Source organism: Erpetoichthys calabaricus, chromosome 11, assembly GCF_900747795.2.
Source record: "Erpetoichthys calabaricus chromosome 11, fErpCal1.3, whole genome shotgun sequence".
NCBI classification, from domain to species: domain Eukaryota; kingdom Metazoa; phylum Chordata; class Cladistia; order Polypteriformes; family Polypteridae; genus Erpetoichthys; species Erpetoichthys calabaricus.
Genome location: NC_041404.2, coordinates 24,702,986 through 24,729,119, shown reverse-complemented (window position 1 = coordinate 24,729,119; position 26,134 = coordinate 24,702,986). Strand labels below are relative to the sequence as shown.

At 38.6% G+C, this 26,134-nt stretch overlaps 1 protein-coding gene and 1 long non-coding RNA gene across 3 annotated transcripts in view; one reads left to right on the top strand and one right to left on the bottom strand.

Moving 5' to 3' along the window:
- Positions 1-1,966, bottom strand: part of LOC127529563 (uncharacterized) — a 512,543-nt gene extending 510,577 nt beyond the window's left edge. The window contains exon 1 of the long non-coding RNA XR_007936188.1: positions 1,766-1,966. This is a non-coding gene — a long non-coding RNA (uncharacterized LOC127529563). The remainder of the gene's footprint in view (positions 1-1,765) is intronic.
- Positions 1-26,134, top strand: part of fstl4 (follistatin-like 4) — an 808,779-nt gene that overhangs the window by 468,438 nt on the left and 314,207 nt on the right. The gene's annotated exons all lie outside the window — the stretch shown is intronic.

Genomic DNA, 26,134 nt, shown 5'->3' with positions numbered 1-26,134 from the left:
CATATTTACATATCTACATATATATACACATATATGCATATCTACATACATACACATAGATAGAGATATCTATCTATCTATCTATCTATCTATCTATCTATCTATCTATCTATCTATCTATCTATCTATCTATCTAATGTAATGAATTATTATTATTATTATTATTATTATTATATATATGTACATATATATCTCTATCTATCTATCTATATATATACATCCCCGTGCTTTGCAGCGGCGAAGTACTGCTTTTAAATTTTTATTAAGAAGAAAACCTTTTTAAATTGAGTGAAAATCTACCAATAACAATTTGTTAAGGATCTGTTTTTTTTGTGAAGCTGACTTCACACAGCCTCTCCGCTGTTTTATAAACGAACGTCATATAAGGTCTTCCTTTTCGTTGCTTTGCCAACGGAAGCAGCCTTTTTATTTAATCCTGTTTTTACGATTGTTCTGTTTGTATATCACATTGTCAGTTCAGCACTCCGGTTGTAATATGACCAAGCTGTGCAAGCACACTCTTGAGAATACAACGTATACTTGTACAGGAGAAAAGCAATCTTGCCTGAAATCAATGGCAACCTTTTGTAGGTCTATGAACTTAATTTAAACTTTAGGTTTACGCGGTGCTTTCTTTCCGAAGTACCTGCACTCATGAATATGTCTGTATGCGTCAGTCGCTCAAATCCCCGCGGTTCGTACCGGCGAAGTTCTGCTTTTAAATTTTTATTAAGAAGAAAAGAAAAACCTTTTAAAATTGAGGTAAAATATACAAATAACAGTTTGTTAAGGATCTGTTTTTTTTGTGAAGCTGCCTTCACTCGAGTGATCACTTCGAGCTTTAAGCCTGAGAAATCACCCCGTAAATGCACACGTTTAATTGCACATCTGTTAATATGTATGCTTACAAAGTATTAAAAGACACTCAACAATTACACAGTATTAAAAGACACTCAACAATTAATGTCATTTACCTTCGTTCCCGCGTTTGACTCGTGCTGTAAATCTCTTCTTTGTTTTCACTTCACGTGATTACGTAGAAGGCGTAATACGTGATGACGCGATACGTGACTCCGCTTCCTCCATTAGAGTATATGGACAAAAAACAGGTTCCAGTTATGACCATTACGCGTAGAATTTCGAAATGAAACCTGCCTAACTTTTGTAAGTAAGCTGTAAGGAATGAGCCTGCCAAATTTCAGCCTTCTACCTACACGGGAAGTTGGAGAATTAGTGATGAGTGAGTCAGTCAGTCAGTCAGTCAGTGAGTCAGTGAGGGCTTTGCCTTTTATTAGTATAGATAGATAGATAGATAGATAGATAGATAGATAGATAGATAGATAGATAGATAGATAGATAGATAGATAGATAGATAGATGTGTATGTATGTAGATATGTATATATGTGTATATATATGTAGATATGTAAATATGTATATGTATATATATATGTGTCTGTATGTGTGTATATATATATATATATATATATATATATATATATATATATATATATATGTTGTGTGTGTATGTATGTATGTGTGTATATGTATGTGTCTATATATGTTGATATATGTATATATATGTGGATGTGTATATATATATATATATATATGTATATATGTAGATATGTGTATATGTAGATATGTATATATAAGTATATATGTTTATGTATATATATGTTTACATAACCTCTTTAACACACTACTTCTCCGCTGCGAAGTGCGGGTATTTTGCTAGTCTATACTAATAAAAGGCAAAGCCCTCACTGACTCACTCATCACTAATTCTCCAACTTCCCGTGTAGGTAGAAGGCTGAAATTTGGCAGGCTCATTCCTTACAGCTTACTTACACAAGTTAAGCAGGTTTCATTTCGAAATTCTACGCGTAACGGTCATAACGGTTGACAACGTCCGCCATGTTAAACTTTCGTATTTATGGCCCCATCTTCACGAAATTTGGTAGGCGGCTTCCCCTTCCAACCGTGTCATGGTTGAGGGAGAGAGCTATCCTGACACCAAGAAATGACATGACTACGACTATAAACCACATTTTACTTCAACAACTACCTTCACAACCGAAAACATATCAGTCTGTGGATTCAGTTGTAGAAGTGGAAGACCGGTGCACTATCCGGTAGAGTTTCTCCACACTCTGAATCCTCCAGGCACTCCTGAGCATAATCTAATTTTGAAGGTTGGGGCACCAATAATGTTACTGAGAAACTTACAGCCACCGAAACTTTGTAACGGCACGAGACTTCAGGTCATGTGTCTGCAAAAGAACCTAATTGAGGCAACTATTTTTACTGGCAGTGGTTCAGGGGAGAGAGTTTTTATCCCTCGCTTCCCCATTATACCCTCTGATCTCCCATTTCAATTCAAACGCCTCCAATTTCCAGTAAGGCTCTGCTTCCCAATGACAATTAATAAGTCTCAGGGACAGACCCTTCAAAAGGTTGGCATTGATTTGAGGCAAGATTGCTTTTCACATGGCCAACTATATGTTGCATACTCAAGAGTAAGCTCAGCGCACAGCTTGGTCATATTACAACCGGAGGGCCGAACTGACAACGTGGTATACAAAAAAATCCTTAACAAATAATTATTGGTATATTTTCCCTCAGTTTAAAAAGGTTTACTTTTCTTCTTAATAAAAATTTTAAGGCAGTACTTTGCCACTTTGAAGCGTGGGTATTTTGCTAGTGTATATATATATATATATATATATATATATATATATATATATATAGAGAGAGAGAGAGAGAGAGAGAGAGAGAGAGAGAGAGAGAGAGAGAGAGAGAGAGACATTACAGAAAAAAATAAACACGAGAGCTTGTAATTATGATAACCATTTTATTTTCTTTTATGCCATATGTATCATGGATAAATATTTTTTTAGTTAAAGTTTGTATTTTAAGGAAGTTTTATTTATTTTGTATTTGATGGTCAACAATAAGCCTAACAAATTTCATTTTGTGTGTATAAAATGAACAATTAAGACCTGTGCTCTATAGTTTGATTATAAAGATACACTTTAATATTGGAAATAAAATTTCTATTTGTCTGGTTATGCATGAAATTATTGTAAAAAAAATTTTAAATTGAAAAACAGAAAAAAAATCACCATCTGAATCGGTCGATCAATTAACATGAAATCGTGATATCGGCTTTAAAAAACCTGATCGGAGCATCCCTAGACATCTTATTTTTAACACTAATTGAACTCTTAAAACATTCAGTTATCAAAATGACAACAGAAAACTAGTCACATAATTATTCTATCCTGAGATTTTTCCAGCAAGTGAAAAATTGCTAATACAATAGATTCTCTAGCACAGGGGTCCCCAACCCCGGGTCCCGCGGGCCCACTACCGGGCCGCAGCCATCTAACAGCCTGGCCGCAAAAGAACTGCCGGCAACGGAGACTCACTCAGACTTTTCAGAACGCTTGGCAGGCGGGGCTTTGCAGTGGCGCAGAGAGAGGTGAGAGAGTATTACAACAAAGTATTTTTATGGTCCCGACAGTTTCCCCATATGACACAAGTCTGTAGAAATCTCGTTACTACAAGGTACATTCAGCAGATACTTTCATTACAACAAAGTGACCTCGAAATGCTTGAATGAATCATCCACAGAGCAGTTAGATCATGTGGTCGCACAACGATCCCGAAACAGAAACATTGTAAAAAAAATTTCTTTCTTCGAACTTCCCTCGTACTGTTTTTTTTTTCCTGTTTTTGTTTTCTGTGGTTTTCAGTGATACCTTTTGCTTATTGCTTGTCAACATTTGAAAAACATCCATTGGAATTTAACTCATTGTCACCCTCCAATACAAACGGCAGACACGAAAAACGATAACAGTGTTAATGTTTGTGATGTGCAATCTGTTGGAATGACAAATGTAATGCATATGTCTTTATTATATGCAAAAAAAGAAGAAAAATATCGGGTTGCAAACGTATGCGAACTGCTTAATAACTTAATAATAATAGAAATGTAATGTAAATTCTGTATAAAACTGCCCTACGAAACCGCCCCAAATCCTCAAAATCCCCCAACTGCTCCCTGGAAAAATTTGCTTATAGTAAAGTGGTCCTTGCTGTCAAAAAGGTTGGGGACCACTGCTCTAGCATATTTTTTCTGTATCAAATACATGACAGCATGATTTCAATGCTTTTGTGGAGTTTGTGGTTTTAATGTCCAGACAAGAACATAAATAGTAATAACAACTGTTAGAAGTCATTATCTTAAAGCACATAATTTATTTTTCAAAAAAAAGTCTCAGTTTGAAATTGGATTGGCCAGCTGCTAGTTATAAACTAAGCGAATTTAGATATTGGGAATGAGCCTGTTTTATGTTTAGGAGGGCACTATCAGAGCCATGCAGATTTTGAAGTGACTGGTGAGCACAGCAAAATAAATATTAAAATAAAGAATGGATATATATACTGTATATGGATAAATAAACAGATTCATGATAGATAGATAGATAGATAGATAGATAGATAGATAGATAGATAGATAGATAGATAGATAGATAGATAGATAGATAGATAGATAGATAGATAGATAGATAGCACTTTAAATTTTGTAGCAGTTCAGGCATGCAAAGTGAAATATCAGTAGTAATTTTTAAGCCCAGGCAAATTTTCAACATAAGCAGATTATCACATCATTAATCCTATCAATTATATTTGTAAACAAGTAATCATTACCTCAATAACCAGCTAAGTATTGCATTTTCAATCCATTATCAAGTAATTTATTTGAGTGAAGCCATTAAAAATCAAATGAATGCTTCTTTTTTTTATATGCTTGAATTAATTACTTTAAACCTTTGCAACTTATTGAGCCTGCTGTATGGTAATTACTAATTTGCATTCGTCTATGGATGTAGGCAGCAGTGAACATTTTTGCACAATTATTACAAAATAAGCAATTTTTCCTTTGTACCTAATTGACCACTTCACTCTCAGATTACTAACTGTTATTGTTGCAGTACTTACTGGCTCAGATGGCCTCTCCCTTCACACTTCAGATAGCTTCTGGACCTGAGAGCCACTCACCTAGTGTTCAAGTGTGTAAGTAGATGCAATATTATCAGAAGTTTTCAGTCATGTTGACTGGGAAAATAAAAAAGTGAACTTCACGCAAATAGTTTGATTTATTGCAAGTGATCAAAAAAGACATACATTAAACTCATTTTCTTTGAGCGCTGTTCTTCTCTTGAAATTTGCATTGGGTTTTCTTTACATGTGGTTCACAGAATGTGTTTTATCATGGAAGGGTTTTGGAGTCACCCTATCTTAACTTTGTTATGTACACCCACATATATGTTCTCCACCCCAACTCTTGTTCTTTTATCGTTACATTCACCTGGCCTGGAAGGAGACACCGCCTGCAGCCACAATACATTTGTACCTGAGAATAAATGGATCCCATTCCACACTTAGAATTGGCTCATACTCTGCTAAACGTCTCCCATTACAGGATGTTTCTCTCTTTATTCATTTATACCCCAGCTGGCAGGACAGACCAAATATTAAATGCAAATAAGGGGAGCAGGCAACAAAATTGTATTCAATCATTATAGTCTTTAAAATTCTCAAATATTGTTAATGTACCAAAAAGCGAAAGAAAATAAAAGTAAACTGGGTGTGATAAATCAATGTATACAACCTGGCGACTACAGGAGCCAACACACCCAATGTGTTAATTCTCATAAGATTACATTTACACATCTCACTTTATGGGGTCTTCATGGTTCTCCCTTCTCCTCCTCCTTCCTGGTTCTCTTCCATCTCTTCAAGCTGAAGGCTTACTAAAGTGTCCTATCTATCTATCTATCTATCTATCTATCTATCTATCTATCTATCTATCTATCTATCTATCTATCTATCTATCTATCTATCTATCCATCCATCCATCCATCCATCCATCCATCCATCCATCCATCCATCCATCCATCTATCTATCTATCTATCTATCTATCTATCTATCTATCTATCTATCTATCTATCTATCTATCTATCTATCTATCTATCTATCTATCTATCTATCTATCAGTTATGGCTATACCTGAGTGTTTTCCACAGAAGAAACATGTTGTGGTTCTGCTAGCAATACTCTGAACATTTCTACTGGTTTAACTTCAATCACTTAAAATGCTGAAATCACACATTTGTACTGAAGTGGCTCAATTTTCCAGATTTATGCTGCTGTTCTGGTGCTTTCGCTCTGTTGTTTTGTAGTGATATCCGACCTTTTCTTATAATTTTTGCTCTATCCTGTTTTTATGCTTTTATGATTTGTTTTAATTTTTTTTGACAGCAACACTTACATTAATGTTTATGACTGGCACACATCCTGATAACTTTAAACTTATGCTAAGCTCCCACCCACTGGACAAGATTACAATAAATAGCATTCTCATGTTGATTTAAGAGTATAATTGAAAGCCACAGGTCACCGGTTCATATGTTACGGTAACCTGAAAAGTCACTAAGACTATTTTTAAGATGGTCTTCATGATTAAAGGTACAGCACAATGTGTAGTAAGCGATCTGTGGTATGGAAGTGTAGAAGTTAAGATTTTGGATGTATAATGTATTGACTACGGGCCATTTTTATAAAAACTGGGTATCACTGGGCCATCTCTACATAAGAATATTGAACTCATCATGGTAGCAAAGAAGATACCAGATTGTTTTAAAGCTCTTGATGAATGGAAAATTGGCAATGATCCAGAAAGGCCAGTATCAGCAAAAAATAATTACTAGTAAAGGATATATAAGCATAAGGGATTGAGTTGTTTTGTCAGTTAATTCACTTGTTAGTGAACAACACCAGTAAATTTGGTTTGAGGATAAATTTCATTGGTTAAAAAATAAAGCACAAGTGTATAAAAAAACTGTGTTCTTTTAGTGCAGTTGCTGAAGGATTCCCTTGGTGGTCTGACTGAGGTGACACTGCTCCCCCATGGCTTTAAAGGTGGATTGGCGTCATTGCTCATCTCTCTCTCCTTCCCCCTCTCTCTCTCTTTTTCTCTCTCTGGAGTCACGTAAAATAAGAATGACACCCATCAAGGTTACATGAATGACCTTAGAATGCCAGGCCTGAAGCCACAGACCTCAAGACAATGGCAACAGTTTTATTTGTGAGCAGCTTCTGCAGATCTGGGTTCCTCCTTTCTCTTCTCCCACCTCTTTCTATGTGTTTCCATCAACATTTTGTGCCCGTCTCATCAGATAGGTTTTTTTGGTCTTAGATTGAAGTGCCACCTGATGGATTATCTGGTGCCACAGGAAACATTCTTCGCCTATCTATCTATCTAGGGTCTCCAAGCTAATGTTGTTGATCCAGCTATTTTTTTTTTTTTGGTTTTTGGTCACCCTGGATTTTCTGACCTGGACTCTGCTAGAAGCAGAGGCGTCAAGAAGTCTGTTTCTAAGCCCTGTCTAGCAGATTTGTTTCTGCATATTTTTCTCTTTCAGGACTCTGGAATTGGTGTTACGTTAGCCGATCAGTGTTAGTGGAATCTACTGTACTGTCAGTTTTTAAAAGTGCAAAACTCCAGGAGACACAGCTTTGTGCTTCACCACCAACATAAAATGGAGTGATAGCACAGCTAGGATGGAATGTACTGAGCCGTAATTGTTTCTATACTTCCGTAAAAAGGTTAGGTCAGAAGGGCTAATTATTAATCACAGTGAGGTGGAGAAACAATGAGAACAATATAGGAGGAATCATCAAGACAGAGCTGGACTCATTACACAACTACCTAAATAATGGAAGTAGATACAACCAAGAGACTAAAACTTAATGTTAAAGCATCATGAAATCTGTTAAAAAGTATCCATCCATCCATCCATTGTCCAACCCGCTGAATCCGAATACAGGGTCACAGGAAAGCGAACCCGGGTCTCCTAACTGCGAGGCAGCAGCGCTACCCACTGGCGCCACCCACCGTGCCGCCCTGTTAAAAAGTATGCATAGATATATTTAAATATATGCAGGATGGTTGCAAGTCCAGATGCCACAATCTTACTTGTCCCATATCAACCATGTTCTCAAAAGGGTCATTCAGCAGGCAAAAAAATACTTTAATCTGGAAAGGGCCACTCCAAGGGAGACCAAATGATGAAACTGACGGGGCGTGTTTCATATTGGTTAAGAGATCATTTTAAGGTTTGGGCATGCTACTGTAATTCTAAAGGCTATGCCACCTACAGTAGTGTTCTTTAACCTTGGAATTTTTGGAAGACCTGTGTCTTAAGGCCACTTAAGACCACTAGACGCTGGATTACAGGTTCTTCAAGGTGCAGTGGTTAAACCATTTCTGGCTTTATATCTAAGAGAGGCAGGTTTTCTAAATTGCCAGTAAGTGTAACATTGGAGTGACTTTAGTGACGGGACTTAATATGTTTCACACTTTTGAGTTCTACTGTAGCCGTGATTCTTTCTTCTGTGTTTCAACTTAGCAAACAAGGTGAATGATCTGAACATTTTACCAATAAAAAACTACAATAATCAGTTCTGAATGAGATAAGAATGAGCTAACATTTCAAGGTCCTGAAGCTTTGGAAAACACCTCAGTTTCATAATATTAACAAGCTGGAAGCCAAAATGTGATGATAAAGATCGAGTACTTGTCAAAGGTTATACCTAAAAATATGCCAGCTAATTTGAGTATTCAGTATTGCCTTAGTATTACTTTTTCTACCAAATAAAACAACATCTGTTTTTGCAAATTGTGAAGCAAATAATTATCATTTGGCTACTGTTAACATCATGAAGTTGCTAAAAAATATTATAATTGAGTGTAATGTTCCCAAATATAAACACTACCAGGGCTAATTTAGCATTGGGGTTTGTGTATGATAACAAGCGAAACTGCCGGGGAAACCAGCTCTCTCCCAGAAAACAAAAATGCCTTTCATATATCGAACAAAATTCAGATAATATAGACCACCCTTAAACAGATGGTGGCCTTGATGTCACACATACCCAAACAATGTAACACTCCATTAGTGACATGTGGCATCTATAAAAAGAACTTAAGATGATCAAAACTTTATGACTTTTGATTAAGTCATGGTGTACCATATGTCAAAGATGAGACAAGAGCCACAAAAAGATTTGGGGAAGCCACCCATATAATGTTTCCTGGCTGCAAATGGAAGAATTCTTAGTACAGATGTGCACAGGCTTGAGTCCAAAAACAGAACTAACTGGTGTTGTTAAGATCATGGGTATTTAAAGTGGGGCAGAGGAAGTGAGGTAATTATGACCAGAACTGGAAGTGATGTCATCAGGCTTATGACTGGAAGGGACATCTTCTGGATCGGAAGTGATGTCATGGGGTTCCTGGCTGGAAGTGACGTAATAAAGGCCAGGTGGAATATCCCGTAATGGTTCTGCAGTAGAAAAAGAGAAAGAATCAGTGCACCTCGCCACACCCTGGTCTAGTGTGGAATTACCATCCGTCAAGCCCTTTACATGCCCTCCATGCCAAGTGTGTATGACACATACAAAAAAGTACATTCCATTTTATTTCTTCACATTAATTCTATTTCATGTCACTAATGTCATTGATGATCTAGAGGTTGGTGCCATCATTTTGCTGTAGAAACATTTTCTTAAGTGGCTTGGGTAGAAATGTGCAGAAATCAATAAGATGGTTAAGTTCGTAGATGATACCGTAATAGGTGGAAGAACAGATAACATAGAATCAGCTAAATTGTTACAGAGGGACTTAGGCAGCCTATGGGGTCAGACAGATTTATGACAGATTAAACTGAGTCTAAGTAAATATAATTTATTGAACACACAATGGGTGATCTGAAACTTGAAAATACACTGTATGAGAAGGTCTTGGGAGTCATAGTGGAGTCATTTCGAACCGTGTTCAGAAGCAATGAAGAATGCTAATGAGATGTTTGGTTACTTATTAGGTGGTATGGAATACAAGTCAAGAGAGGTTATGCTTAAGATATAAGCTGCTTGGTTAGGCTTCACCTAGAGTACAGTTTTAGTTTCCATATAGGAGAGTGGGCTAGGCTGATTCTGGGACTGAAAGAATTGAGCTATAAGGAGAGACTGAAGGTTTTGAATCTTTTCAGTTTAATCCACTAGAAATTAAGAAGTGACTTGATCAAAGTGTTTTAAATTTTGAAAGGAATTAGTACAGTGGATCCCAGTTGTTACTTTTAAGTAAAGTTAAGAACACAGGGACACAATTGGAAACTTGTTAAGGGCAGATTTTGCAAAACTGTTTGAAAGTTTTTCTTCACTGAAAGAACCGTGGAATAATTTATCAAGTAGTGTGGTGGAGAGCAGGGAATTTAGGGACCTTCAGATCTTAACGGGATGCTATTTTGCACAAACTAGGTGAATAGGATAGACAAGCTTGTTGGTCTTAACAGACTGTTCTAGTCAGAAATGGTCTAATGTTCATTAATATTGTGGTGTTACTTCTTTTCGTCTAATTTTTTCATGTTATTTGTGTTGGTGATAATCTGCCATTTTTTTGTCATTGCAGAGCTGTTTTTTTTTTTTTTTGCTGCTTTAAGGTGTCCATCTTCATTTTGTTTTCACAGGCATAAATATAACATGGGCAGCACGATGGTACAGTGGTAGCGCTGCTGCCTCACAGTAAGGAGACATGGGTTCACTTCCTGGGTCTTCCCTGCGTGGAGTTTGCATGTTCTCCCCATATTTGAGTGGGTTTCCTCTGGGTGCTCCGGTTTTCTCCCACAGTACAAAGACATGCAGATTAGGTGCATTGGCGATCCTAAATTGTCCCCAGTGTGTGCTTGGTGTGTGTGTGTGTGTGTGGGTGTTTGTGTGTGCTCTGCAGTGGGTTGGCGCCCTGTCCAGGATTGGTTCCTGCCTTGCACCCTGTGTTGGCTGGGATTGGCTCCAGCAGACCCCCGTGACCCTGTGTTCAGATTCAGCGGGTTGGAAAATGGATGGATGGATGGATAGAATAAAATGGTCAATACATAAAAATAATAAATGAACAGAACATTATTATAAAAAATGGAAAGCAATGAGCGATAATGTAAAAAGAACAAAGAAGATAAAAAGAAGCACTTTAAACAGAATATATATAAAGAATATTTTCCAATTGACAAACTAATATACTTTTTGTATGTGAAGCTGTAATAGAAAAGGCAACTAAGTACACACTATAAAAAAATAAAGTGTTTTCATAGAAATGCATTGAAAGTAAAGCTATGTTATTTCATTCAATCGTCCATTGTCTAATCTCAATTAATACATTTACATTTTAGTGCCAGTGGCCGTTTTCAGTTCTGCTCAGAGACCTAAAATTCCTCATCTGCTGGGCTCTGTGTGTGTAAGTGTGCATGTGTGTGTGTGGGTGAGTGTGTGTGTGTTTACCAGGGTTTCATTGATTTTCTCACTATTATGTTCCTTTTCAAAGATGGGTTCACTTCCCGGGTCCTCCCTGCGTGGAGTTTGCATGTTCTCCCCGTATCTGAGTGGGTTTCCTCCGGGTGCTCCGGTTTGCTCCCACAGTACAAAGACATGCAGGTTAGGTGCATTGGTGATCCTAAATTGTCCCCAGTGTGTGCTTGGTGTGTGTGTGTGGGTGTTTGTGTGTGCCCTAAAGTGGGCTGGCGCCCTGCCTGGGGTTTGTGCCTGCCTTGCGCCCTGTGCTGGAAGGGATTGGCTCCAGCAGACCCCCGTGACCCTGTGTTAGGATATACAGTAGCGGGTCGGATAATGGCTGACTGACTAAACATAACATTTAGAGCAATGAAGTCCATTCCTAGTTCAGTGGGAATAACGCATAGCATCGTCATGTCATTTGTCTTGAGTGGAACCACACTCAAGATGGTGTTTGTACTTTGCATCCTATCAATAAAAAACAAAAATTCGCTAACAAAACTTTGTCTTTAAGCTCTTAAAAAAATGAACTATTACTTGGTTTTGTTTGGTATTGACTTGTTTTGCTTTTCGCTATAATTTATGAGAGAAAGAGAGAAGAAAAGAATTGTTTATTGATAGGTGTTGTCACCAGTAGGGAGTGTTGTAGCATCCCAAACACAATAATACAAACACAAATCCTGGGTGCAAACAAACAATTTATTGTACAAAGACTTCTTGTGGTATAGCGGGTCTGCAGCTTCAAAAAAAAAAAAAAAAAAAGTGCCAAGTTTTAAATCCTTAGAGCCGTGTCGCACTCTGTTGGCGCGATTGCACGACCGCGGGGAGTTAATGAGGTAGTTGGAGCGACTCACAATTGCACGTGCGGGTGCGATCATTCTCAATTGCTTCATTGGCTTCCTTAAGGCTCTCCGCCCACGGAGACGTGGGTGTATATATATGGGTCGGCACAAGGAAAGAAATCGAAGATGGGGGGGAAAAAAATCAAACATGGGAGAAGGTCAAAGAAAAGGAAAAAAACAAAGGAAAGTGAGTTAAAGGACATGAAAAAGCAGGCTAGGGAATGACGATCTGGCCACCTGGAAGGAGGAGACAGCACAAGCTGAGGCCCTGTGAAAAAGCGTTAGCTGTGGCGCTCGAGGGGCTAGTTCGCCCCACTGAACATTCGGGTGGAGTGTGGTGAGCAAGACAGGTGCCCTTCCTAGGCTTCCATGGTGCGACAATGTGAGCGTGAAGGAAGAAAGGAGGAGAGCCGACCTTGGACATTTTGGCCATGATGCCTGGAGGCAGCCAAGACGGAGGTCGGCCGAAAGGAGCTCGTGGCTGCTGAGTCTCCTCCGGCTACGTGAGCAATGGGTGAGCCAGGGAAAAAAAGAAGGAGGAGGGCTGCGATCAGGAGTTACTCTGCATTTTAACCTCAGATTTTAACGGATTTATTTATTGAGTATTTTATTCCCAATTTTCATTGGATTTTTATGGCTTTATATATGTACTTTGTTTTTGAACACTGCACCATTGGCACTTTTGTTGGTTTTACTTGTGTTTTGACTTTGCTTTTAATAAAAGCACTTGAGCACTTTTTCCACCATCCTCTGGCATCATCAGTGAATTGTCCACAATGTCAACTCATCTCTGTCATAACTATCGACGGTGTTTGGATCCACCAGACTCCCATGTTTGAAGAGGAGTCTGTAGGGGACTGGCATTGTCACACCCTCTCCTTATATAGGTTTCTCTGTTAAACACAATAAACTGCTCTCTTTTCTCTCTTCTGTCCTTTTTTCTAGAAAAGCTTGGGGGGTCAGTGACAGTATTGGCACTCCAGCCACCATAAAAAAAAAACCTTACACTGTTCCATTCCATCTGAGCTAGTGTGGTGCTGAGGTGTCAGCAGTTGCATGGCTGCATTTGGGTCCTAATCTGGGATCCTGAGTTGGTTTGTCATGCAGTGGGAGCGGCAATGCGCAGTATCAGCACGTGCTTCTTACCTCTCTCCTCTCTCTGTCGCTCTCTCTCTCCCTCCTCCTCTATGAGTCACCAAATGAGGAGGAGTGGCTTCCGTTATAGTGCACCCATTATTAACATATTACATTCAGGAAGCACATCCAGGTCAGGAGGGAAAGGAGGAACCTCCTCCCCACAGCTTCCAATTCCCATGAAGCCCTGCAGGTGTGTATATAAGAGACACACCAGAGAGCTGCTGCCACCTGTTGGACTGGGGGAGCACTTGGCCATGGGTTGCAGTTTCCTTCCATCCTTCCATTACCAAGGTAGGGAATCATCCATCTTGATTGGGATGCCAGCCAACCCTTATCTTTTTGACAGTGTTTATATAGGCAGTAGGTGGAGCCATGTTTCTTCTGTTTCTGCTTCCCCTTTTTAACACCCAATCAGCCTCCTAGGAGTAGAATGTGTCCATATTAACATGCATATTGTCTTTATATATAATACACTACCGTGGCTGTCCATTTGTCTGTCCACAATTTTAAATCACCTGTAGCTCGCAAACTGTTTGACCTATTGACCTGAAATTTGGTACACATATACTACTTGATGTCTGCTATCTTCATATCTTAAATCATTCTTGAGGCAGATTGAAGACTTAAGTGCCAGCTTAAGTGAAAAATGAAGGAAAATGTACTAAGTATTTGTAACACAAACACTGACTTCAGTTTTAATGCAAAAAGATGCTGACGAAAGAAGAGAAGAAGCAGGCCGCTAGAGTGGAGAAAAGAAGAGCTGCTCAGGAAGCAGCAAGCACATCAACCTCTGAGCAAACAAATGCTAAACGTACAGAGAAAGAAAGAGGATGAAAACTGTGAATGCTCAAGTCAAGTGCTAATGTGCAGTGCGCCGTTACTGGTATATAGATAATAAGAAGCTATTAGACCAGGCAAACTTCTTAGTATCTATTGTATATACACAGAAACACCTAAGAAGGCACAGCTCTGGAAGGTACACAAAAAGGAAAAGCAAGTTTTGATACCAATAACACTGTATGTGTAAAATATAGCTTAGAAATATATATATATATATATATATATATATATATATATATATATATATATATATATATAATATATATATATATATATATTGTCACAAAAATGAGACATAATCACATAAAGGTTTGGGGCAGCCACCCGTATAATCTGTTCTCCTCTGCTGCAGAGTTGCTTTCTTTTCATAATACAGCACTGATGTACACACAAACAAGTCCAAAACAAGACTGAGGGAATAGGGAAAAGGTGTAGGCTTTTAAAGGGGAAGACAGGAAGTGAGGTCATAGGGATCGGGCTCATGTTTCTTCAGCCATTGGTTCGAGCCCGGACGTGACATCACAGGGGGGCCAGAGCCGGTAAGGTCTTCTTCCATTGGCTCGTCCTGGAAAGTGACGTCAAGAGAGCTAGGTGGAATCTCCCGTGAATGGTCTACAGGCAAGGGAGAAAAAGAGTCAGTGTACTCTGCCACATCCCAGCAAGCCTCAGAACTGCCTTCACTCAAGCCCTTTAGCTGCCTCCCATGCGCACGTGTGTGACAATATATATATACATATATATATATATATATATATTGCCTGTTACTAAACCCTTTCATACTCAAGCTTCCTTTTCCATTCTCTATTGAAGTGTTGTCATCTATCAATAATTATGTCAGTATAATCCCTCCATGGCGCGAAGCAGATGAGCAGATCATATTAAGATCCATCCATCCATTTTCCAACCCGCTGAATCCGAACACAGGGTCACGGGGGTCTGCTGGAGCCAATCCCAGCCAACACAGGGCGCAAGGCAGGAACCAATCCCAGGCAGGGCGCCAACCCATGGCAGGACACAGACACACACCCACACACCAAGCACACACTAGGGCCAATTTAGGATCGCCAATGCACCTAACCTGCATGTCTTTGGACTGTGGGCAGAAACCGGAGGCACCTGGAGGAAACCCACGCAGACACGGGGAGAACATGCAAGCTCCATGCAGGGAGGACCCAGGAAGCGAACCTGGGTCTCCTTACTGCGAGGCAGCAGAGCTACCACTGCGCCACCGTGCCGCCCTCATATTAAAATCTGTAACATTATATGCTGTCAGTGAAATGGCAATGTAAAAAATATAGAAATGTCCAGCGTCTTCTTTCCTCTTCACTCACGGTGTACATGCTTATCTTTCAGTATAAATTTTTTTTTGTCATTATCTTATTTTTTCGGGTAACCGTAAAACTTGTACTTCTCTGCTCTGAATTTAGTATTGTGTGTGATAGATTCTCCAATATTCTTTTGCCTCACCTCCACCTCCATCTCTCCTATTGTTATAAGAAGCTTATCTTACAGCATGAAGACACAGACTCCCATCCTGCCCACTAAAATAAATCTGTAGCAGTAACAGAATTAGGGGCTGTAAAGTGGAGCCAGACGAGGAGCCTTGATTCAGTATTTTTCCACTTTAAGCATAATTACTTGTGGGGATTGCCTTTAAACAGGAAGAGGATCTCAGAGTTGTGAAGCTAAATCGAATCAGGCTAGAGCAGGATGAGCATTAATGTAGTCATCCTTAGACAACATATTTTCATCTAAATGTGACGCTCCAAGTGGATATGCAATCTAATTGACCTTGCTAACCATTTTACTTTGGTGCCATTCAATCATTTTATTCATTTAATTTCTCCTATTTGTTTGCTCTAAAGGCTTCCTGGAATTTTGCATAAGAGAAATGAGATGAATGCCAATGCTTTATAAATTGTGCTGTATTTCCCATTAGTATGTACAGTGTAATAAAATGAACTTTGATATTTGCAAATAAAAGGCTGTTACGTACTTTGGGTACAGCAATTTCTTGATTTCTAATTGTTGACACGCAGTAATTAAAAATCTTTTGATCTGTGGGTTAATATTTGTCATTGCTACCATATGAATTTCACTTTTTTGTTCTCTATTGGATAACAGAAAATGTTGTGACTCCACTCCATTACAGACTTTCGCTGCACTTTACCTTCATAAAAGGGGTTTTTGAACAGAGAGTAATGCAAATAGCAAAACTTCACAGTTTCTTTCTCTGTAGTCCATTTTTGCAGTCCTATCAGTGGCAGTTCACACTGAGAAGCTCTTTTGTTTTGGGTTCCAAAGGTGCTTTTAGAAATCAAAACTTTTATTCATTTCTAACATGTTACTCGCTTAAAATCTTTCTAACCTTGCCCCCTTCTCTCTATTACCTGGAACGTCTCATGGCAATAGCTTTCTTCTTGAAGATGTGAGTTCTGCTCCATTGATCGGCACAAGTAATGCATTAGAAGTATGTCACGACTGCCCCAGCAGGCTTATTTCTCTTGGGTACCACGAGTGTCCACAGGAAAAGTTATCATTCTCCTTGGAGCAGGTCAGACAAACACAGTCGGCCCAAGTCTGATTTGTTCTAGTAAGAAAACCGTCTTCCTTATTCAGTATCCAAATATAATGTCTTACAGCAGACTGAAGAATTATAAACTAATACTAAATTGTTTAATCTTAATAATAGATTTGTTTTCTGTATGTTATTATTTTTTCAGTTTTGTCAGCTAATACCTTTAGAATAGCATGAAATATATAAATTTATTATAAGGCAACACTTTGGGGTAAATCAAAGGCAACAAGGTGGCACTGTGGTTAGCAGTGATGCCTTACAGGTCAAGCATGCTGGGTTTGCATTTGTTTCCACTTGCTATTTGTATGACGTTTCTGTGTCCTCCTAGATACTAGCTTGGTGTGTAATCACCATAACAGATTTGTTTCTGAAGAATATTTAGGAAGAAGAAAAAAATATATAATGGCTGACAAGCCATTTAAAAGATATCCCGTGGTCTGCCATAGATGGTGGTTGGCAGGTCTAAAGGAAAGGCAAAATAACCAGGAGATGAAAATGTGAACAGAAAACCAGCAGGGATCAAAACCAATAAGGAAAAATGAATGACTGACAAAAAACCAACACATAAGACAAGACTTTCTGCTGCAGAAAATAAAATTTAAGATGTTTAACCATAAAACTACGTATTCATACCCATAGGCTTTCTTTCTTTATTAAAGAGTTTTTCCATTACTATGAACAATATCCCAGAGAAAGCGCCAACTTGCAATGCATCATGTTAATGACATCACAATGAGTGATGACTAAAGCCACGCCCCTAGCAATGAATCAGCGCATAATAACACAGGGCCACAAAATACAGGGGTCTGTGAGGAAAACAAGACATTGGCTCTTATATATAATTATTAATAATAACAATATAATAATAATAATTAGTACAATATATATAAAACAACAAATAATTTTCAGCTTTTCCTTGCATTAAAATTTTGAGAAACTCAGGTGTTCTGTGGCTCCATGAACTCCTGTCTTCTTCAGTCCTTTGTCTGCTCATGCAAACCACCCAGCAACTCGTACAACACTCTTCCTCCTGCCCCTATCTATCTATCTATCTATCTATCTATCTATCTATCTATCTATCTATCTATCTATCTATCTATCTATCTATCTATCTATCTATCTATCTATCTATCTGTCTGTCTGTCTGTCTGTCTGTCTGTCTGTCTGTCTGTCTGTCTGTCTGTCTGTCTGTCTGTTGTATTATATAGTGTGTGGCAAGCGGCTGGGGGTAGTACCCAGCCAGGATGACCAGAAGGACTGGAGGAGGGCTTACGCCTCCTCCAGACCACGAGGGGGTGACCTCCCTGGTGGCTTTGGGGACCACGGGAACAGAGCTTAGAAGCTCAACCCTATAGGGGCCCGTGGTCACCGCAAGGGGGCGCCCAAATGCCTGAGGAGCCCTGGCCCTCAGCACTTTCACCACACCCGGGAGTGCTGGGGGGAAGAAGACCAGGGACACCCGGAGTGCCAACCGGTGCTCATTGAGAGGCACTTGGAGCACGTCCGGGTGATTATAAAAGGGGCCGCCTCCCTCCATTTGATGGTTGGAGTCGGGTGGAAGTGGACGTGGCCAGAAGAGAGAAAGAGGCATTTGGAGAAGCCAGGACTTTGGGGTGATTGGTGCTGCGGTAGTGTGTGGCATAATTGTAAATAATAGTTGTAAATAAACGTGTGTGGTGATTCAAACGATGTCTACCAGTCTGTGTCCAGGCTGTTCCCCACAAGTGCCTTTCATATCTATCTATCTATCTATCTATCTATCTATCTATCTATCTATCTATCTATCTATCTATCTATCTATCTATCTATCTATCTATCTATCTATCTATCTATCTATCTATCTATCTATCTATCTATCTATCTATCTATCTATCTATCTATCTATCTATCTATCCTGATTGGAGTTCAGACAGAAGAGATGGGTAACTGCATACTGTTACTTTAACAACTCAAGTACTTATTTTCCAAACTCTCCTATTCCATTGGGAGATTCATTGGTCACCAGAATCAATCCTGACAGCATGAATCGACCCTGAATAGGGTGCCAGTCCATCACATAACATACTCAATAACACTTCCACCATGTTAGCACTTCTAATCAATTTAACCCACTATATCTCTGGGATGTAGAAGGAAACCGGAACATCTGAAGAAAGCCAATGCAGGTATGGCAAAATGTGTGGAAGTCACATTTTTGGTAACAGGGTCTGGGTTTGATCTCAGGTTCTGAAGCAGTGACGCATTAGCAATAACCTTTGATTGCAGCCCCCGTTACACATCAGTGCTGTCATTTACGTAAGATAAAAGCACTAATTAGATACATTTAATCTAAATATTGATAAGCCTTAATATGCATGGTGCTTTCCGAGTTTATAAGGGTGTGGTATTTGTTGCCATCCTGTATGTCACAAAGGAAAAAAAACTTTCATTCAGTTTTTACTGATGCTGGTTAACTGACCCAACTTTTCATTCTAACACAATATCATCCAATTTACTCTTTTAGAGTCATACTAAATGTCATCACTGATGTCCTGTTTTGACAAATTGTCACCAAAGTGATGACTCGTGATTAATTTATTTTACCTCATGCTGCTGGAATGACATGATAAGTTTCTACTCACAGCACTGGAAAGAGAAAAAAAACATTTAATCTAAAGATGCTAGCGGGAGCTGTCCTGCAGCTCTAATGGGAAATGATTCAGACTTATTAAATTTACATGGTTCACAAGGGTAAACATTTATTTGAAATATCTATCCATCCAGCCCTTAAGCAATTCTAAAATGGCCTGTATTTTGACATGATGTGCCAGTACCATTTCAAAAGGCACTTAAACTGTACTTAACTTTAATTGGCATTCAAAAGTAATATATTACCTACACATAGTATTACATCAGATGGCTATTTACTGGACCCTAGATTTTCCAGTTGACATATTGTTTGTATGAGGTAGGCGACACTCTATAAGACACCTTTAAAGTCTAAATACACTAACAACTGATGAGGTACATGGCCCTCTAACATCTTGCTGACAGCTACTCTCTGTTGCATAAAATTAGCATTTTTGTGCAGATGGAGTGTAACAGAAACAAAACAATGGGGCTTATCATACATAGATCTATTAAGTAGAAGTTACAAGCTCTCAGATATTCTATCTATCTATCTATCTATCTATCTATCTATCTATCTATCTATCTATCTATCTATCTATCTATCTATCTATCTATCTATCTATCTATCTATCTATCGATAGATAGATAGATACCTGGTCCTTCAACAACTATGGAAAACTCCACGATACAGAGCCATCATGTCTTTAAAAGCAAACCTTTTGTCTTGTGTCTCTGAACCCAAGTGGGTGTTTAAAGCCACCATGCAAGTGTCATCAGCAGAAGTGCTACTTGTGAACAACGACTGGTGAGTGGAAGAGAAACCAGAGATAGGGAAAGGCAGACAGCAGCAGCAAAACTTAAACAAGTGATGTAATATGGTTGCAAGTGGTAACAGGGTAGACATTTGATCCATCCTTTTGAACTTATCCCTTCCTCTGTACATCAGTGTGCTCCTTAAGAAGGTAAATGCCACCATAGTTTGATTTATAGCTTTTGTGATTAGGTCAGAAGTTGATGTTTCTATGGATAATAATACACAGGTCTGCACAATTAAACTCGTAAAAAAATGTTTCAGTTGTGAATAGTTATTTGTATTCATGAACACAATGAATAATATAATTAGAATGTTTCCATCACATCATATTTTAAGGACAAATTTTAAAAGAAATGTAATTAAATTGAACAAGTTACACAGTTTATTCATGCATACAATATTGCCTCAAATCAATTTAACATGAAAATATTTTGTCAATCAAATTTTTGTAAACATATATGTAAATAAAACAATAAATTTTCATTGCCTTACATAGAGTGTTTACAGTTTTTGTCACGTTATAGTTTTTTTTTTTTTTTGACCCAAAACTTTGTTTGGTAGCCCATGGAGTGTACACTTTTTCTACTGTGTTCCTGTGAATCATCCAGCAGTAGTCCACCATCAGATTAATATCCCAGTGTCCTTGGTACCTTCTGTCCATGCCCTTGATATCCTGATGGAATCTTTCGCCCTGCTCTTCACTGACTACTTCAAGAATTCAAACAAATTCCAAAAGTGAATCTAAAAAGTGAACTTTGAGGCTCATGTTGTAACCCAGTTCCTAAAAATATCAGTAGCCCTAGCACTGTGTACACCACCCTTAAAAACGGCCAGTTCTGATGAGGTTCCTTGCACCATCACCCTCTGCTTCCTGTGTCTGAGCCATCTAAAAAACGTCACCCTGAACTGCCACTTCTTTAGTTTGATGCTCACCCTCTCATGTGGCACCTTATCAAATGCTTTCTGAAAGTCCAAATAAATAATGCAGTATCATGTGCTCCACTTTGGTCATATCCTGTTGTTGCCTCCTCTTAGAATTCCAGCATGTTGGTAAGACATGTCCTCCTTCTTCTGAGCCCATGCTGACTGTTCAGTAAAACTCCTGTTCTTGCCATGTGTTGCTCAATATTTTGTTTGTCGTACACGTATGCATGGGAAACAGCTAAAGGACCGAAATAATAGTAATTCTATGCCAGACCAGGGGGTGCTGGAGTGTGCTGACTGTTTCTCTCAGTCTCTAGCAGACCATTCCCGGGAAATCCCTCTTGATTCTGACACCACTGATGACATCACTTCCAGTTCTGGCGCCAACACTGATGTCACTTCCAGTTCTGGTGTCAACAGTGACGCCACTTTCCGGTCACGAGGGTGTTACTTCCGGTTCCAGCACCAATGATGATGTCTTTTCCATTCATGATGACATCATTTCCGGTTCCAGTGTCAGTGACATCATTTCCCCTTCTCTTGCTTAAAACGGTCATTTTGTCTCAAGGCCAGTCAGTTCTGTTTTGGACTCTGTTCTATGCACATCATGCTTATTTCAAATCAACTTTTTGCAGCCAGGAAACAATATACGGGTGGCAGCCCCAAACCTGTATGATGTCTATGACTCATTCTTATGACATCTTTTATAATTTTTTCACTTAATGTGGTAGGTTAGCTCACCATAATGACTCACCACAAGTTGGGCCTTCCAGGTAAAGTGCATTTAGACTGCAATCAATAGAAACAAATTCTCAGACTTCTAAAACCAAATGACTGTACCAGTGATGAACTAGGTATGTCAAATTAAAAGAGGTGACTACTTATGTGATTGATTATTGTGTGTTTTATCTATCTATTATAAAAAGAAATCCTGTCCTGGAAAGCAAAAAGCAAGTCTACGATACGTGATCTTCTCAGGAGACATTTTAAAGACCCGCGAGACCAAAGACACACCCTACTTACAATCTATCAAATAGGACAATAGGCAGCAAAACATTCAGTCTTGTGAAGGATTTGAGCACACACAGATTCAGGGCTCTCAGCGCATATAAAGCATATAAGGTACATTATAAATTAAATGTCGACATCTAAGCGAAGAAGAGAGCAGTGCGGAGAAAAGAGACTCAAATGCGTTGGACAGAAAAAAGAGCAAAAAAAAATAATCAAGGTGCAAATTCAGAAAATAAGGAAAGTAATTATCAGCCCGGAACAAGTGGAATTGAAAAAAAAGCACATCCAATCCGGCTCAGAATTAAAAGACAGTGAATAACAGAAAGTAGAACTTCATAAAGACGTTTACAAACGTTGGCGCTAAACACATGGAGAGCAGGTTAGAGACTATGAAACCAGGGAAATTAGAAAGGCTCAAAAAAAAAAAAAAAAACAGCGCTATACACATGTGAAGAAAGTTAAAGGATATGAAAGTAGGAAAATTAGAAAATATAAAAAAAGAAAGTAAAGTAGTGCAAACAAACAAACTGCCTCATTTAACTATGCACCAGTCTAACTTTGGTTTTGCACAATAATTACTACACTATTGCACCTTAACACTTAATTCTACTTTATTCACATAATTTTACTTATTTATTATGTTCTACTATACTGTTATCTTTCAATCTATGACTTTTTGTTAATCTAACTGATATTCTTCTAACTTTGCACAGTTTTTGATAAGCGGATCAGGATGCATTTCACTGCGTGTTGTCTTGTATAACTATGCATGTGACAAATAAAGAATCTTGAGAATTTCAAAAACGGAGTTTACCGCACATACATTTATTGGTTACTTTGTTAATGTATATATATTTATTTGTCTGCTTATTTAAAAACCTAAATTGACCCCAGGAGTCAAAAACATTCTGTCTAGCCCTTGTACAAAAAACCTAGACAAAAGCTGGGGTATCACCTTGGTAACCCCATGTACTTTTGGAATTGTGAGAGGAAAATAGCACAACTTTACAGACAGGAGTCCAATGCAGAACTCTACTTACTTTGTTACTTTGTAAAAAAAAATTATGAACTGCTGATGATGTAGATCGTTTTGTATGTGCTGAAATTCCAAACAGAGAAACCTATCCTGACCTAATTATAAAGATTCAGCATATTGGGACTCGCAAGATTACAAATATTGTTTTTACAAAAGTTCTGAAATAAAAGTGAAACTAATGAAATAGCAACAATTCAAAGAAAAAAAAATCTTAAAAGTGTGTATCCGGAAAACCAAACACGGGGGTTGGAGAGCGAAGCGAGCAGGGGGCGAAGCCCCCTAGTATTTATAAATAATTAAGACCACTTTGCATTAAATGTGTCATTAAAAAGTCTTGTCAAAGACTTTAGTATAGCAATAAGATGTGAAAACTTCCAATTGGCTGAATACTTTTTTTATTGGCTCTGTACCATTTCTTCATGTGATGTTTTATTCTTTTTTTAATAACACCACTGGCAAACCAAACTCTCTCTTGGGATTTATAAAGTTTGCACCAAATTGAATGTCTGTGCCCGGGGGATTAGTATGACCACCTCGTATTTATCATAGGAGAGTTATTGCCCAGTGCCGCTCTTCCATTCTGCTATTTCCAGATAGGAGCTGAGAGGCGTCAAAGCCTATACAGTCATTATGCACCCCAGTTTGATAGCTGAACTGAATACCACCCCTTGTGCCATGGCACCTAAACGTACAATAGTTCTATGATAAACGTCAACTAAACTTTAATTATTTAGACTCCAGATTGGCCCTGTCCCTGTGAGGTTTGCTCTAATTCAGTGGAACCTGAGACTGTAGTGTGGTTTTAAGTGGTGTCTGCTTGGCCATGTGTATTGGGATGCGTAGTGACACAGCTATTAGGTTTACCTCCAGAGTTGAACTTCAGGCAACAAGTGGAGTCTCCCTACCCCTATTGGTTAGTGTGGGCTTCTTCCAAAGCCTTCTCTTTCCTTCTACCGCTCAAACACCTGATTTCAAGTGGAATTTTTAAGTGAAAACAATCTCTGTCCAGGCTGTTGTTTTCCTGTCATTTAAGACAGTATCTCCTTTTTACACCAAAACAATCAATAACTCACATGATGTAGACGTTCATCTACACTGGGCATGCATGCATTGGGGGAAAAGTCCTTTAAGTGGTGGTAATGCAACTGTCCAAAGAATTTATTGCAAAGCTGTAGAAACCAGTAAATTATTTTCATTTTGCAGCATTCATCCATCCATCCATTATCCAACCCGCTGAATCCGAACACAGGGTCACGGGGGTCTGCTGGAGCCAATCCCAGCCAACACAGGGCACAAGGCAGGAATCAATCCTGGGCAGGGTGCCAACCCACCGCAGGACACACACAAACATACTTGCAGCATTCAAATATTACAAAATGCAATTAAGTTAGCAATGCAACATGCGCCATGAAGAGCCATTCTTCTATTCGCGCTGTGTTGCTTTTTGTGTTGTTGTTGTGTTTTAATGAGCAGGATCCAATTCGGAAAGGACCATGTAATAAATACAAACTAATCAGATAGCAAAAACTCATCATATTCTCCCGTCCACATTACAATGCTGAGGCTGCATTTTCAGAAGTATACGACTCTGAAGAGCGTTTTGAAAAGTCTCCATTTTCAGGCGGTTGAAAATGCTGGGGTACTTTGGACAAAAGGTGGAAATGGAGACTAATATCTATGTTTTTGAATAAAAATGGTAAGCCATCTGAAGTGGGCTCCTTTCTTTTGCATATTGCTGCCAGATTAACCTCTAATTCCCTGAAATCCTCAACTAGTACCGAGGCAAGTCGGAAAAAGAATGGACAGATGAAACTGTAAATGTTCCAAATGGTTTTGGTTGGTGTCCAACCAGGGCTGTCTTTACAGCATGATTGGCCCCCCGGGCAAACCCCTGCACTGGTGCCTCTACCTACACAACCACTCAGCAAGTCACAACACACAGAGATTAGCATGGGGCCCCTATGTCCATGGTGCCCCCGGGCAACTGCCCAGCATGCCCATATGAATTTATGAATGAAATTGTGAATTTCCCCTTTGGATTAATAAAGTATCTATCTATCTATCTATCTATCTATCTATCTATCTATCTATCTATCTATCTATCTATCTATCTATCTATCTATCTATCTATCTATCTATCTATCTATCTATCTATCTATCTATCTATCTATCTATCTATCTATCTATATGTTAAGACAGCCCTGTGTCCAAAGCCTTTAATGATATTTTATGCAAATATGTCTTATTTTGTGAGTCTCAGTTAATGCATTACTTACATTATATATTGTATTGGTGATGTATACACAATTGCATAGTGAGATAAGAGGAGGATGGCAGTCTTGTCACTTATTACACCTAATGGTTATACCAAGGGTAATAAGCACATTGCAATTTCAATTAAATACTTTTTTAGATTTTACCGGTGGACAAGTTGCTTGGCTGCAAAGGAATATTAGATAGGTGACTTCCCATGATGCCTCAGGCATTGTCCCCCCATGTACTGATTAAATGGCTCCCTTTAAAAACACAGAAATGGTCACAGGTTGGGTAACGTGCTAGCAAATCTGTCCCAGGCTTACAATTTGCCTAAATTCAATTACAATTTACTACATGTTAACTTATTTTAGGGTCTCTTCCACACTTACTTTTTTTCATTTTTCTTTTACTATTTGTAAATCACTTTAAGCAACACATTTACATGAAAATGGGCTATATAAATAAAAGTTGGTCTTATAGTTCAGTTTTATTGTTTCATACCTGAATGACAAAATGATGTCACAACTCAGCATTTGAAAAGGACTGAAAAGACGTGTCATTTCAGCAACGTGCAGCAAATGAATTTCTCATTTTTGTGGTTGACAACTTAATTGTGCCTGCATGGACACCTGCATGAGCACTAGTAGGGTCAGATGATGGCTAAAGCACTTTAAA